Genomic DNA, 16737 nt, shown 5'->3' with positions numbered 1-16737 from the left:
TCTTCTTAAAAATTCTTTCAGTAATTCTCACTAACCATCAACACTTACAGTGTGCCATGACATCATCTTCTGCTTGTCCCCCCTCTCTCTAAGGCTCTATCTACCCTTTCTTCAGATCCTCCTGGAAACTCTAAATTTCTTACTTAATTATGATAATTAATTTTATTCTTTCTGTGTCAATGCTTTTATTTCCTATGTGATATATTTTATGAGCCAATTAGCAGTTCAATGTGCTTTTCTGAGTTAATAATAGAAGATAATTGTTTTAGAGTAAGAAGGTAATTAAAATTTATTGAGCATCTATTTTATTTCAGGCATATGTTTAGGTTTAAACAAATAAAAAATAATAAATAATGAAAATATGATATTTGGGAACCAAAGCATGTTGCAAGAATAGACATCTAGAAAGTGGCAGGTCCAGAATCTGGAAGCGTTCTGTGTACCACACTATGATGAAATGTCCCTTTAGAGCTTATGTATAGAACATTTTTTCTCAGATTACATTGATACGTGGTTTCTAATTATTCAGATATGTACAAATCTTACCTTCAGAACTGTATTAACTCAGTTTAACACAATGACAAGATTTATTGAAACGATTCAAGAGAAAAAAAGTATAATCGGTGGCTGTGGAGTGCCTTTTACACCTCTGTCTTGCTCTTGTTTAATTTTAAATGTTGAACTGTGTGAGTAGCTGGGAGAAAAGGAGTCCTATTACCTTAGAATAATTGGTATGAGTAGGTCTTTGCTGGGGGTTTCATTGGAGGCATGGTTGGCTGTATAATTTGAGGGATCCAGTGCAAAATAAAAATGCAGGGCCCTGGCTGGGGGCAGGCTATCAGTTTCCTTTTTCCCAGAGCCCACCACCTTGAGCCTTGCAGACCCCCAAGGGATGGCAATTTCCATGAAGGGATGCGCTCAGTATCTGGATGGTGAGTGGGTGAGAGGCCCCCACCAGATCCCTTTGGAAGGCACCATGGAGCTGCCTGCCTCAGTTAGGAATAGCCGCCACCTTGCTCAGCCCCCGGTCATGCAGGGCCCTCACTAAAATCGGACCCCACCCACTCCAATCCTGCATTGTCTGGTAGGACTCATTTACAAAACAGAAATGCAAAGCTGAGAATTTCAAAACGATGACTGGAGAACATTAAACCCCAAGTGCAGGGCCCTTTTGAGTGCTGGGCCCCATGCAACTTCACTGGTCAATGAAGTCAACCCTGATGAGAAGAACTGATGGAGAGTTTAAACACTATTCCTTTGGAAGAATTATACTGCTATCGATACTAACCCTGATTCCTGCTTATGAAGATAAGGAGAGCTCAATATTTCTCTAGTAGATGCCCATCTGGAGCCTTAGGCTCAGATTATAGAAGATGGACTGGAAACTTGATGTGAAGCTAGCTGCCTAAGTATGGACACTGAGGGATATAAAAATGTTTGACAGATACCACGAAAGAAAATGACGTTCCAGATGAAGTAAATAGTACAATAAAAACAACAAGGAAGGGAAGCAAAAAACATGTATTGGAATAAAAGGAATATTGACATATATTGTTAGATTAAAGAAGAAAGGTGGAAAAATAATGGGAGTAAGACTGAAAAATAAGTTAGGACCAGATGGTAAATAGTTTACATTCTATTGAAAGAATATTTAAAATTCAAAAGTGATCCATTAAAGGGAAATGATATGGACTGATATTGATTGATTTAGATTTTAGTTAGAAACCACAGACAACTGTGTGTAGGTAGTGAATTAGGTCAGAACACACATGGAAATAGACACACATAGTATGGAGAGTAGATTTTCTTTTAATTGATGTTTTCACCATTGTGAATAGTGTGTTCATTCAAAATTAGAGCTGGCAAGCAACTTTTTTGAAAAGAAAATCACCCACTGAATGGATATTGCGCTCTCCAGGGTGGTAGAACTTTCAATACATCTTCATGGTAGTCCTGGAATATAATCAGACCAGAGTCAAGTAAGATGTTAAAGCTTCTCCCCAGATGCAGCCATTTCTACCAAAAGAGTGTGTACAAATTCCCCTACTGAAGCTGTGAGTTCCAAACCCACCACATTAGTATTCTGAATGATTAAAACCATAAAATAAACCAGTCTCATACACCCCCTTTCATGGGCATAATTGTTCCCCCCTAAATTCATATGTTGAAATCCTAACCCCAGTACCTCAGAATGTGACTATATTTAGAGACAGGGACATTGAGGAAGTTTTTTTGGTTAAATGAGGTCATTACGGTGGGCCCCAATCCAATATGACTGATGTCCTTATAAGAAGAGGAGGTTAGGACGCAGGGGAGAGACCATGTGAAGAAAGAGGGCGAAGATGGCCATCTGCAAGCCAAGGAGAGACGTCTCAGAAGAAATGAACACTACAGACCCCTGATCTCAGACTTCTAGCTTCCAGAACTGTGGGAAAATAAATTTCTCTTGTTTAGGCTGCCCAGTCTGTGGTACTTTATTGTGGAAGCCCTGGAAAACGGATACGCCCCTCCCACATAATTCTAGGAAAGACTTATCAACTATACCTAGAAAAAGTTAAAGGGGTCCCATTGATATCCAGTTATGCTGGGTTTAGGAAAATATATGTTTTGAATATACTTACATTCAAGTATGTATAAGTAGGGGGAAATGCCACGAAAGAGAAGTTTCTGAAGAGATAAACAGAACATATTGAATATAGTTTAGGACTATACTTTTTTTTTCCCAGATCCATTTATTCATTAAATTAGAGGCAATAAGTAAAATAATTTCTTTGAAAATTAGAGTCTTTTGTGACATATATTCCAGATGATTCTAAACCTTCAGCAGTCTACAGATGCCCTTTATGTCTAAATAAGAAAACTGTATAATCAAATGAACTTTGAGATTTTCTAACTCTCTAAATTATTTTGAATTTCAGGATGATTTGGTATAAATAGGATATATTTTAATAGTTGGTTCATTTTTAAGCTTCTTTCACAAATGTTGCCTACCTAAATCCCCTTTTGAAATTTCCTTCTCTGTCCTCTTTACTATTACCATTTTCCCAATTAACTGTTCCTTTATTCTCCATAAATACCATTAAAACAGGCTACTGGTGCAAATGGTCCTCACTGCAGGTGTGAGGCAGCAGATGATAATAATAGATGTGGCAAGAAAAACTTACATACGGAACATCACTGTCCTAAAATTTGATGTCCATTACACATACAGGGGAATTTTCCTCTGGCTTTCTTATGCCCTTTGTTGTTGCTATCTGACCCTTATCTCTTAGGATAACTCTCTCCAGCACCGACTGCCGGCTTCCCTCCCTCCCCTTAAAAAATAAGGGGGGCTGGCCTGGTGGAATAGTGGCTAAGTTTGCATGCTTCACTTTGTTGGCCCGGGGTTCACAGGTTCGGATCCTGGTGGGGACCTACGCAGTGCTCATCAAGCCATGCTGTGGCGGCATCCCATATACAAAATAGAGGAAGATGGGCACAGATGTTAGCTCAAGACCAATCTTCCTCAGCAAAATAGAGGAAGATTGGTAACAGATGTTAGCTCATGGCCAATCTTCCTCACCAAAAAAAGAAAAAAATCCCTGTTTATCTCTTCTTGATTGAAATTAACTTTCTCTAATGTAAATGTCTTCTATGTGAGCTATGCTTCGAAGGCCTCTTTGTGCCCAAATATCCCATTATTCCATTAAGGTACTTTACTTGAGACAAAGAAAATTTCTGTTCCTGGGAGGAAGTTACTTATCCTGCTAAATCATCTGAATCAATTGGCATGAAGCTTTTTCTTTTTTGTTACTCTCCTACAAGCAATGATTAATGAGAAGCTAATACAACGATATGAAATTAAAAGAGAACTGACAGAGAGGACAAAAGAATTTAAACCAAAAAAGAAATCCTATATTAGAATATATAGTATAGTATATAGTATAGGGTAATCAAAAGAAGAAAATATAACAGTGGTAGGATAACTGCCTTGCACACACACACGAAGTCTATTAAAATTCTAAAAAATAATAAATGAATGATATGAGTTAAAAAAATAATTGAGAAGTCAAAAATGCTGTGGTTGAAGACTCTTAATACACTTCATCTACATGAGATTCCCAATAGGGCTCCTGATGGGTGGGAGACTTTTCACTTCATCATAGTCTTGATTCCCCTCTCTGGCTTCACTCCCATTAGGTGATTCAGGGAATCACTCCCATTGAGAGCTGTTCTCCTTGGTTGGCTAAAGTGCTCGGGTGATTGAAGGACAGGAAAAGAAGAATGATCCTATGTTGATTTCTACCTGCACCTCACAATGCTGGTGCCACCGTGATGCTTACTTTGCATCTTTTTTCTGCCCAGAAGGAGCAGCAGGGGGCAGGGATCTTCTCATGTCAATGTGCTTGAGAGAAAAGCTGTCCCACAGCCTGTTCTCCGACCATGGTGGGGAACTTCTGCTACCAGAGGCTGCTGCTTTCCCTCAATCTTTGGCCACTTTCTTTACCCAGATTTTGAGTTTTTTATTAGCTTTCATTTGACATTCATTCATTTATATCTCTAGATCTGAGCTTGGACTAGGAATCAGCAGTTGAGATTAGTCTCCATCTTTCCATTTTGTCTGGTTTCACATATATTTGAAGTTGAATAGATGTTGCATTTGGAGGGCAAAACAAGAAATGAAACTAGAAGATTAGAATACGCATAGGCACAGTTTATAACTGGATGTAAAGAGAACATCTAAAAGTCAAAGATAGTCAAAGACAAAAATGTGTTCCTCTGAAAGGTAGTGATCCATATCACTTGACATGCTCATGTAGACACTCCAGGAAACAATCAAGAGAAATATTTTAGAGGTGATTCATGTTAAAATTGTCTCAAAGATTCTTTTATTCTAGATATATCATTAGATTTTCAAACATATTGTGTAGTGCTTAATCTTGGTACCCAAAAAATCATACCTCTATCTTTTTCTCTACAAAAATGCATTTCCAATGCCCATGTATGTTTTTGATTTAACTTCCTTTATCCCATGGCTGAACCATACCATTCTGTGTTCTGTCACTCTTTGACCCTCTCTATATGCTATGAAACTTCTTTCTTTTATTATTGCCAATTATAAAAATTGCAAGTGTAATTATGATACCTATTTTCTTATGCATGCAGCAACTTAAGAAATGTAAACAAATTTAGCATGTATTATAACTTTTTGAGAAATGTAAAATTAATTCTTGAACAGATTCACCACCTTGAGTAGATTTCCTGTTATTTTTTCCCCTGATACTTCAGTCTGGTAGGAGAACTACCACTCTCCTGATATCCCCCCTAATATTTTCTCATAATAATATTTTTCATTCATAACATATTAAACTTTATTTCCACAGAAAATTTTATTTTTATTATGCATTACACTCCAGATTAGGCTGAGAGCAGGAGTTTTATTTGAATCATTTAACAAGGAGAAGCTTGAAAATGAAGCTATGCTTTCTTAGAAATTATTAGATCTCCCAGATACCATATTGAATGAGGATCAAAGCTCCAGAATTCTTACATCTGGTATATTTACTAATGAATTATTGTCCGAGGGATTAAAAAAAAATAGATCTGACAGAGCATGATGTCAAAATGCCAAGAAGACTGAAAGAAGACCAAGGTAGATAGATACATAGATATTCCACATTATTAGTAAGCTTTTGAGCAATTCTTTATCTTAAAACAATTCTCATTCCCCTCTCATTTTTGGAGAGAATGATCCAGGTTTTACTAAGTTGTTCCTTCATGACTTGACAAAGATATCTGTTGTAAAGGGAATTTAAATGTCTTTTTTCAGAATTGCTTTCATGATTTCCCTGGACTATCACTTTCTCAAAGAGGCCAAACTTTGTGTAAAAAATAATGCAAATACCCACAAAACTTGCACAGTTTTGGATATTTATAGACCTTAGGTTAATACCTCCTTCTCTGAGGCAAACTTTTTTGTATACTTCAAGAAGAAACTTTAGAAAACTTTACTGTGTAAACCCACAGAGTAATGGTTTTGGATCTTTGCCATCTCTTGTGAAACTGAGCTACTTATAACTGTATTAACAGCACTTTTTCCTCTTAGCCATCCTCCCTTACCCCTCTTTTGAAAATCGGTTAGCTTTACTTGGACCCCATATTTGTCACTTAGGTGGTTTCATCAGGTTTCAAGTATCATTACAGAATGACTGTCAACTCTTCTACAGAAATAACTTAAATTCCCTTAACCTGAAGTACCAAAGTTCAGTAATAAGTGACTTAGCCATCAAACCTATGTGACAATGTAAGGCATGAAACATTTTTTTTGAGAAAAAAGTATGACTATTTCATGTCTTGTAGTACTTGGAAAAGCTACCTTATCAAAGTGACATAGAAACTTAAAACAAAAGAAATCCAAGCAACTTTCAACTTTATAAAAGCAAAAAATGCAGAAGAAATGCATGTTGTCCTTATGATGCAAAAACAACGGAAATGAAAAGTCCAGTCGATTAATTGTACATAGGGATGTGTACATGCATGCATGGAAAGTTTTGGCGTTAACTGTCAATTTTTCAATTCATGTATACCAAGGAAATCCTTATGTAGGAGGGGTTCGAGAACTTTCTTGATCATTAGCAGATAGTCTTATTTCTATCCTCTCATCTTATATGATACCCTATATGACAAACTCATCCCAGTTCTCTGTTGTTTTCTGGTTCCCTAAATGCTGACCTATTCTTGATGGTCTTAGAAGCAATTTAACAAGGTTCCACTGTCCAAGGCTATAAGTCCTCAAAGATCTGTCATATTTTACATGGCATGATATAACAAGTGAATACCAACATTGTTGTTTTTCAGGTTTGCTCTTTGTTTTCTTAGTTATTGCTGCATAGATCAGCTCAATAACTCCAGGAGGTTGAGTTATCATATGCTGTCCTTAAATTGCTTTGGAAATTTTTGAAGGCTTGTAAATACTTTCTGCTTTGGAGTCACTTCCAAATCCTTCCAGCAGATACAGTTTATTGTTTCTAGCCTGAAATCTCAATGCATAGCTTTAGCTAAATTTTCTTCATAAAAGAGTATCACATAAAACATAGGACTTAGACAAAGAGTTTCGCAGATATCTTTACGTTTTGGTCAGATAATGAATACCTATGATTTAAGTTCTACCTGAAGCATATTACTCTAATAACCAGCTATTTCTAATTTATTCTTTCTCTTATATACTTATTAAAAAAATCCTCCAAATTCAGTGAATAAAGATTAAAAAATAGCTGTTGGAATGAATTGTTTATTAGTAGGAAATGATGTAGTTCACATTTATTTTATAAAAAGCAGAATAAATAATGGTAGAAAATACAGGATTTGAGTATGACAGCTTTTTTTTTTAATATTAGCTCTGTTTAAATCCAGCAAAATAAACTTCAGATGAAATTGCAGTATCATCATCTGCAACATTGAATAATTATTAATTATAATTTATTTAATCAGTAATTATGAAGATTATGCAAGACATTTATGTAAAATATTTTGAATAGTGGCTGGTTCTCATAAAGCGATAAATAAATATTGTTTGTATTGTCATTTTCTTTTGTTATTGTTGATAATGTTATTTCTCTATTCTTATCAGATAACCCCTTGATTTTAGCCATTATATAATTTAAATTTTTACCTAATTTCTTCTACCAAATTAAATTGTATATAGACTTAAAAATGTAAAATTATAAAACCTTAAATAAGATAGAAAATGATACAGATGAATAATGATATAATGTGAGATATAAGATAGTAGTTTAGAATTCATAGTACACTTTTTCCGTCCATCATTTACTCTCCATTCCTGGACTACATCTTTATAAATGTGACAACAGCTTATTTTATTATTGTTCACTGAAAGGATAATATGCACACACACACACACACACACACACACAGACCGGTATGATTTATTTACCCTGTGGAACCAAATTTTACCTCCCAGAAATTTAAAGTTGAGATTAAAAGACTCAAGTTGGTCTATGTTGGATATTTGTAAAAAGAAATTATTTAAAATCAGAATTAGGGAAGCCATTTCCTTTCAGTATACTCTCAGAAACAGACCAAACTCATCTACTCCAAAGAAAAGAGTGGAAAAAGGATATGCTCAGAGGATGTGTAGATGAGAGTCTATATGGCTGTGGGTTGAGGGGCCGGCCCCGTGGCTTAGCGGTTAAGTGCACAAGCTCCGCTACTGGAGGCCCGGGTTCAGATCCCGGGCGCGCACTGATGCACCGCTTTTCCGGCCATGCTGAGGCCGCGTCCCACATACAGCGACTAGAAGGATGTGTAACTATGACATACAACTATCTACTGGGGCTTTGGGGAAAAACAAGGAGGAGGATTGGCAATAGATGTTATCTCAGAGCCGGTCCTCCTCTGCAAAAAGAGGATTAGCATGAATGTTAGCTCAGGGCTGATCTTCCTCACACACACACACACAAAAATATATATATAGCTGTGGGTTGATACATTCCCTCAGTTCCCAACATTCTATTTTCCGGTTCCAGAGTCTCACGGATTCTTGCTACGTTTCTTTCCTTGGGTTCTGAGAGATATCTCTAAATTCTTCCCATAATTCTCATTTTTATTGACATAAGCTAATTTGAATATATGTCTATTATAAAATATTTCCTGACAAAGATAGACTGGTCTTTTGTAATATATCTCTAGAGGAAATATTTTAATTGATCAAAAGATTCAACTATGTTAAAAATTATTTAATTTCATGTGAGAAATGTACTTATTTTGTCCCATTGGAATCTTGTAAATGGCTCAAACTGAACATTGAGGATAAAGGATTTTCATTTGAAGAGAATGGATGTTCCTACTCTTACTTATCCTGGAAAATAGGGCAGAATATGAGGCAAACATTTGGACTACAAGAGTAGACATTTTCTCCTATACCAGGTTTAACAGGACTATAAAGTCATAGGCAATCACAGTGGGGAGAGAGTGAGATGTCCCTGGACACACATGTCAGAATAGAAATTAGAAATTAGTGGTACCACTGTCCTTTTCTTTCCTCCAGCATCAGTGGCAGAAGCAATTTCTGGTAGCGTCACCAAATCAATAAAGTAGAAAAGCACCCTATTTTTGAAAAATTCTAAATTTCAGTCAGTCTCAAACGAGTAACCCAGCAGAGTTGAAGATGCCATCTCCCTGGTGAGAACCGTGAGGAATCAGGACTCATGCTTTGGATATACAGAGAACCCTGCCATTTCTTCAGCATGGAAGTAGAGAAGGGGAGGTAGAGCAGGGGTCACCAGCAGATAGATGCTGGGCTTGCAGAGTGGATTTCTGTAAGGGAGCAATCAAAAGTAATGGTGATGTCATGGCCAGAGAGGAGTTGGAAAAAATTTTTTAGAACACATTTTTCAGAATTAACATATTCTACCTCTAACCCTCTTCTACAGGATTATGACCAGTAAGCATTACATGCATAGATCACTAGATATGGAAAACAAGTATCGATTTTAATTAATTTTAGCAAGAATTTTATTTAAAAAATGTGGCTAGAGAACATGGCAAAGGCTGATGGCAGAAGAAAAGCTTTCTTCTTTTTACCTCAAATTTAAACTTCAGGGCTTTCCCCCCAGGACTTTGTGTCAACTCACCCATTCTGCAACAGCTCAATATTGGGTCATCTTCCAGGGGAATTGATTTTTATTAAGCAGCTCCATAGTTGCTTAGCAGCAATGTTATATTTACAAGGCACGGAAGTATATAAGCAGATATTCAATAATGCAGCATTTACACTATAGTATGATTCGGTTCCAACTGGCACATTCTCCAAGCCTTCAGGATTTCAATGAAAAGTGTGCTGTCTGCTCTTCCTCACAAATTTTATATCCCCTTCAGATTTTTCATAAACTAGGTCTTGGTTAAACTTCACTGCTCCAAAAACAACCAGAAGCTTATTTTGGCTCCTATTTTCAAGTTGCAGCCCTAACAGACACCTAGCATTTCATGAGAGAAAAAATAAAAAGAAAAACAATCTAGAAAAATAATTCAGATTTCCATTTATTGATACCTAATACTTCAAAAGAAATCTCACACAGTAGACCTACTGGACCTTACCTACTCCTTAATGCCTGAGGCCAATTGTGAGATAAGCTTGATTTGAGATACATCTTACTAGCCCTAGAAAAGGCCTCCATTCTCAAAATAATACTTTGAAATTTCTGGAAAAATGAAATCCTTCTTTATTCTAATTCCTCCAGGAGAGGATTTCTTCATCTCAGGGAAGTAATCTGTGTACCTCTATCCATAAAGAGATCTTTGCCCCTTAAAGTTCCAGATAAGCACATTTTGATTCCCACAATGAATTTCTATTCTTTTTAACCCCAACTGTGATCCTGTGAGTGAGCACAACAGTCATAACTATGTTAATAATCTACCTGTGTATACTAAAGACAAGCAAGGAGAGAGAATGATTAAAACAACTTTACAGAATTTGAACGACAGAGCCCTTCATCTTCCCATGTGGCATTTAGGTACCAAACATTGAAAGTATTGCATATAGTACTTACTGGAGCCTAGCCATAGTGCCTCTGTGTTAAGGGTGCAGGGTGTTCTTCTGTTTATGCTCACTCCTCTTTAGGATTTGTTGAATGTGTAACACACATAGACACAAGTGCATGTGTGTATGCATGTATGTGTGTGTGTGTAATTTGTACAATCTTCCTATATCACCTCTGAAAGACTCCGGCAGAACTTGCAGTGAAAAATACATCTTGTGCCACAGATTAAAATGAGACCACCTAAGTCTTTCTTGAATCAAAATTATTACCATTCAGAACCAAGTGTTAAAGAAGCATAACATTGGGGCTGGTCCCGTGGCGTAGTGGTTTAGTTTGGCACACTCAGCTTCGGCTGCCCAGATTCACAGGTTTGGATCCCAGGCGCGGACCTACAGCACTTGTCAGCCATGCTGTGGCAGTGACCCACATAAAAAATAGAGGAAGATTGGCACAGATGTCAGCTCAGGACTAATCTTCCTCAAGCAAAAAAAGAGGAAGATTGGCAACAGATGTTATCTCAGGGTAAATCTTCCTCAGCAAAACAAAACAAAACAAAGCAAAAAGAAGCATAATATAATTAAAAATTAGAAAAAGACCCAATTTTGTTTGTTAGGTTCTTTTTTAGTTAATAATAGTTAGAATTAATTATACACTTTACATGCTTTCTTTCTCATCATTATTTCTTATAGTTCCTGATTCTTCATTGATTAATCATTTGCAAGAATACAAGTAATAGTAATTCACTTTTAGAAAGTAATTGGGTAGTTGACTTGGAGTGCTTCCATTGCTGAAAATATTTTTATTCCACCCTCAGTGGTGTATGCTACTTTGGTTGGGTATAAGAGTCTAGATTCTGACTATCTTGGTTAATATTGATTCACTGCTGGCTAGAATTCCACTAGATGTTAAGTCTGATGTCAGTCAGAATTTTGTTTCTTTGTAGATAATCTTGTGATACTATTGTGTTTGTTATGAGTGGAGATGTTTATTCTCTCTGGAAAGTTTTTATATTGCATTTTCATATTTTTTACTTTCTTTGTATAACTTACCATCATGTTCCTTAAATTTTGCAATTTTATACGAAATGTAAAAAAAATATGAAACACATAAGGAATAAGAATAAAATAAATATCTGTGAGCCCACCATCATTTTCAATACAGAACTTTCCAGTCTTCATGGAGTCCCCAGTAGCCTTTCCTTGACTACAACCCCCACTTCTCCCACCCAGAGGACTGCCAGCCTCAATTTTGTTTTTATCTTTTGCTTATCTCTCTTTAGAATTTTATCATGTATGTATGAATTCCTAAAAATTATATTTTTAAGGTGTGTGTTTTTGACATTTAAATACACAATATCATACTAGAATTACTGAGCTTTCATATTTCCTCCTCTGTGAATTGCCTCTGTGTGTATCCATTTATCTTCTGGATACTTTGTGGATGTCTTATAGATTTATAGGAATCCTATATATAATCTCAATCTTGAATTCTGCGGTCATATGTGTTGAAAATATTGATTAGTTTATATCACTGTCATATGAGACTGCCAAAATTATGGCATCTTTAAAAATAATACTTGATAGTTATCTGGCAGATAAGTCTTGTTCTTTAGGAGTTCTTTGACAATCTCGGCCCTTTGCTGCTTAAAATTCATATTCTGCTTGTTAATTTCCATCATCCTAATGGGATTTTGATTGGAATTAAATTGAATTTATATTTAATTTTTGATAAATGTGGCATCTTGTGATATTGCTTTCTAATTCATGAATATGTGCTATCCCTTGATTTATTAATATCTCCTTTAATATATGTCAGTAAAATTTATGTATATTAAATATAAATTAAACATAAATTATATAAATTTTATATTATATAGAAATATTATAAATACTATGTATGAGTTTTTTTCTTAAAAATGTTGCCTACATTTTCTTAGATTTTACCGCTTAGGTACATTAGAATTTTTGGTGCTATATTAAGTGATATATTTTAATTAGATATTCAAAATATTTTTAGCTATAATATGAAAGTGCAATTAAATTTCAAATATTTATTTTGTATACATTCTACTATGTTCCATTATTAATCTTAACAATCTATTTGTAGATTCTTTTTTCTACATCATCTGTAAAAATAAAGGCTCTGACTTGTCTTTTCCTATCCCTTTCTCTATTTTCTTTACTTGACTTATTGCACTAGTCAGTGTCTTCAGTAAAATATGAAGTAACACCAGTAAGAATGTATGCCTTTTACTCGTTTCTGGTTGTAAAATAAGTAATTTAAATGTTTTACATTATAGATATAGTATTTACTTTTAAGTTTTATAATAGTTAAGGATTATCAAGTTGAGAACATTTCATTTTATGCTTATTTTGGTAAGATTTTTTGAAAATAATGAACAGATTGTGATTTTTTAATCCCCTTTTTTATAACTATTGGGATGATTACTTGATTTTCTCATATACAGGTTAATTAGTTTATGTTATTTTATTTTCTAATACTAAAAAACAATACATTCCTCTGATAAGTTCAAATTGTTCAGGATGTATTTCATTTTTATTTGTTCTTGATTTGATTTGAGGATATTTAAGATTTTGCACCTATGTTTAAGTGTGAGATTTGCTTGTAATTTTACTTGTAATATTGTCTTTATAGAGTTGGTACCAAGGTTATGAGATTTGGTTAAAGTGATATGGATGTGTTTCTCTGCACTTTTTGCAACAGTTGTGTTAAATTTGATTTATTTTTTCCTTGAATGTTAGGAAGTAAAAACTGCTTCCACCTGACCTTTTCTGTGGCATGATTTTTAAAAACCATTATGGGTTTTGTAATGGCTAGGGTAACCATTTTTTCTTTTGAGTCTGCTTTGACAAACAATATGTTTTCTCAGGAAGTGTAAGTTTTCAAATTTATTGGGATAAAGGTTTCACAGTTTCCATCTGTCATTTTTAAAATATTACTGTCCTCTGTTTTTATATGTGTTTTATTTTCCCGACATGGTCTATTTTTTGCCTTCTCTCTTTCTTCTTAGTCAGTCTTAGTATTGAAATCTTAAAGGCTTGTGAATCTTGTTTGTTTTTTCTAAAAAGCTCACTTTTGTTGATATGTTGATCTTCTCTTTTTATTTCTTATTTTTATAATTTTTCCCTTTCTCCTTTGATATTTAATTTTATTCTGCTTTAGTTTTTGTAACTTGTTAAGTTGCATTGTAGAAATTTCTCTAGTGCAATTTTAATTAGAGCCACAAGTTTTGTTAGAGTGTTGTCATTAGTTTTCATTTCTGCTTTTATTAAAATTCCTTTCTTCCTTGAGTTATATAGGGATATTTATTAATTTTGAAACATTTGGAATCTTCCTAAATTATGTGTGTTCTTGATTTTTAACTTAATCAATTTGTGGCCAAAGATTTTTTTTTAATTTGTTGAGACTTAGAGCCTTGAATGAGATCAATATTTATGAGTGGACATTGCATCATAGAGAAAAAGGTATATGTTTTCTTAATTATTAAGTGGAAAGTTATATATTTATCCAGTATATTCAGGTATTAATTATGGTAAGTTTTCAAAATTCCTACTGATATTTAATGTCTATCATTTACAGAGAGAGATGAACTAAATTCTCCCAAAAGGATGTTGGATCTGTGTCTCCATTTAATTCAGTCAATTGTTGCTTTATAGTTTTTAGGTGTTTTTATTAGGTGCTTAAAAGATTAGAATCATTATATCTTCCTGGTTAATTGAAACTTATGTTATTGGTAGTGACTCTCTTTTCATTTCAAATCTTTTATTTTCCCAATTAGTGATTCTTCTGATTTATTTTCAAATATCAAAAACAGTGATATTTTGGTAAACCTACAATTTTTTAAATCTGTTATTGTTGTAGAATTAATTCTTATTAATACTAAAAATACTGGTAATAAGCTGTTTATTGTTTAGTGTGCAATGTAACATTTATATAAAATAATATATAAATATAATGTGTTGGTCTTTCATTATTTTTGGACTATTTGTTCACATACAGCTACGCTTGATAATTTTAGGGAAAAACAGAGTGTGCTGCTGGGATTCAGATGTGTCTCCCTCATTCTCTGGGAGTTCAAGGTCCTAATTTCGTTAGATAGAGCAAAGCACCGTAAGGCATTGCCCTGTCTTCGCCAACCCATAAGAACTGTTACAAATATAGAAAAAACAATGGTGGTTGGAGAGAGAGACAGAGAGACACACATACATACACACACACACATATCAAGTGAGAGAGAGAGAAGAGAGAATTGTAGACAGAATATTTTTAAAGTTTGTCAGACCTCCAGTTCTTCAGCTTGCCCTGAATTATCTCAACACACAGGGATCCGGGGAAAGATAACTAGGTACAAAAAGAAATGTGGCTAAACTTGCCACATCATGGACTTCTAAAGAAGTAAATGGATAGCACTTAAACATAAACGATATTATTCTGAGTAGTTATATCTTATTTTGGAGAGAGGGACTATCTACTCTGTAAGTGCTTACAGTCTCACTAGAAATTTCTCTAGAAAAGCCTTTACTTCTGCCAGAATTTACCTGTGATTCAGAACTTGATTTATATATGCTTCAATTTTTTAAAGATATTTCTATATGTCTACAGTAAAGAGTTCCAAGGAAACAAACTAAAACTCTAATGTAGCATTTCTGAAATAGAACACACACACATGCATCCACAGACACATGCATACATACATATATATACTCTATATTTTAGTGCCATCAGGTAGATTCCAACTCCTAATGACCCTGTGTACAGTAGAGCAGATCCTTGCCTGGTATTTTTGTGCCATCCTATTACCTATTGGTGCTCTATCAGACAGTGCTCCACTGCTGTTCATAGGGTTTTCATGTGCAATTTTTTGGAAGTGAGTGGCCAGGTCCTTTGTCCTCGTCTGTCTTAGTCTGGAAGCTCTGCTGAAACCTGTCCACCATGGGTCATCCTGCTGATATTTGAAATACTGGTAGCATAGCTTTCAGCATCACAGCAACATACAGCTGCCATAGTATGACAACCGACAAGACACGTGGTTGGTTCCCTGACAGGGAAAGGAACCCAGGTCACAGCTATGAGATTGCCGAATCTTAACCAGTAGACCACCAGGCAGCTTATATTTTACATAGACTCACTTATATTTTTCAAATGCTTTTTAATGCATATAGAATCAATTTTAATTAAAATTATTCCTAAAAGTAAAACAAAATACTAGTTTATATTCTCTTACAATGAAAGGATAAGTTCACTGTTGTAATTATTTAATAAATATTTCTATGTATTATGACTCCCATTGTACCCTAAATCCACCTATCATAAATTTTAATTTATTTTAATATTATATAATTTTAGAGGCATAATATTAAAATCTATAGTTTATTTTTCAAGTCAAATATACAGCTTTCTAGATCGAGATTTTAGTGATGATCATTAAAATTTCTTAGAATTATTAATATCTCTTATTGTAAGTAGTTGGATTTACTGCAGGAAATTTAGTTTATTCGTTAATTTTGTATAGTGTAACACCTGACTTCTAAAGTTCTTTCTATTGACCTTAATTGCATAATCCTCACTCTAGGAAGACAATTAAAATGCATAAAAAACATTTATTCAAAGAAGAGTAAAATCATCTAATTAGAAAATATGTTAAATTAATACAATTATTATGAATGAAAAATATATTTTCCTAGATTCATACTAAAATGGGGCAATATTAGGATCCTCTCAATTTAATTTTAACTTGTAATGATTTTGTTATGCTCTGCCGTGATGAGCTAAATTCCATTATTATTTTTTGTTGCATGCAACTGGATTCAAATAGCACATAAAGATAGTGATAGACAACATGCTGGCATTTAAAATTTACCAGAGATAAAATCTTGGGTATCAGTCTTCTAAAATGTCAGCGAAGCAGCAGAGTGTCTGATATTTGAAAATGTTTCTTTGTCAGAAATAATGTGTTTACTACTCATTGTTTTATAATTCCCAGTGGTTGACCTGGGCATTATGAAGGATTACAAGAAATCACTTATCTGTCATAATTTTATGTCTGTGGCTTTTATAATATTTTATGTTACTATAGATTAAAATATCACATGCAGTGCAGGATTGACTTTGGTATGTATGACTTGCCGTTTATTAAAAATATTTGTTTTCAGCTTATTAATGAGTTTTAAAACTATAC

At 34.3% G+C, this 16737-nt stretch overlaps 1 protein-coding gene across 3 annotated transcripts in view; it reads right to left on the bottom strand.

The window, feature by feature from the left end:
- LOC131393173 (cylicin-2-like) overlaps nt 1–16737 on the bottom strand; it is a 163873-nt gene that overhangs the window by 2185 nt on the left and 144951 nt on the right. For 2 of the 3 annotated variants that reach the window (XR_009215889.1, XR_009215887.1), the window contains exons 4-5: nt 2622–2667; nt 1634–1953 (exon numbers count right to left, since the gene is read on the bottom strand). The gene's annotated coding sequence lies outside the window, so the exon portion shown is untranslated. Of the gene's footprint in view, nt 1–1633; nt 1954–2621; nt 2668–16737 lie in introns of those variants that run through there. The other variant, XR_009215888.1, reaches the window with a different exon arrangement.

This window comes from Diceros bicornis, chromosome 28, assembly GCF_020826845.1.
Source record: "Diceros bicornis minor isolate mBicDic1 chromosome 28, mDicBic1.mat.cur, whole genome shotgun sequence".
NCBI classification, from domain to species: Eukaryota; Metazoa; Chordata; class Mammalia; order Perissodactyla; family Rhinocerotidae; genus Diceros; species Diceros bicornis.
This window is presented reverse-complemented; position numbering and strand designations above follow the sequence as displayed.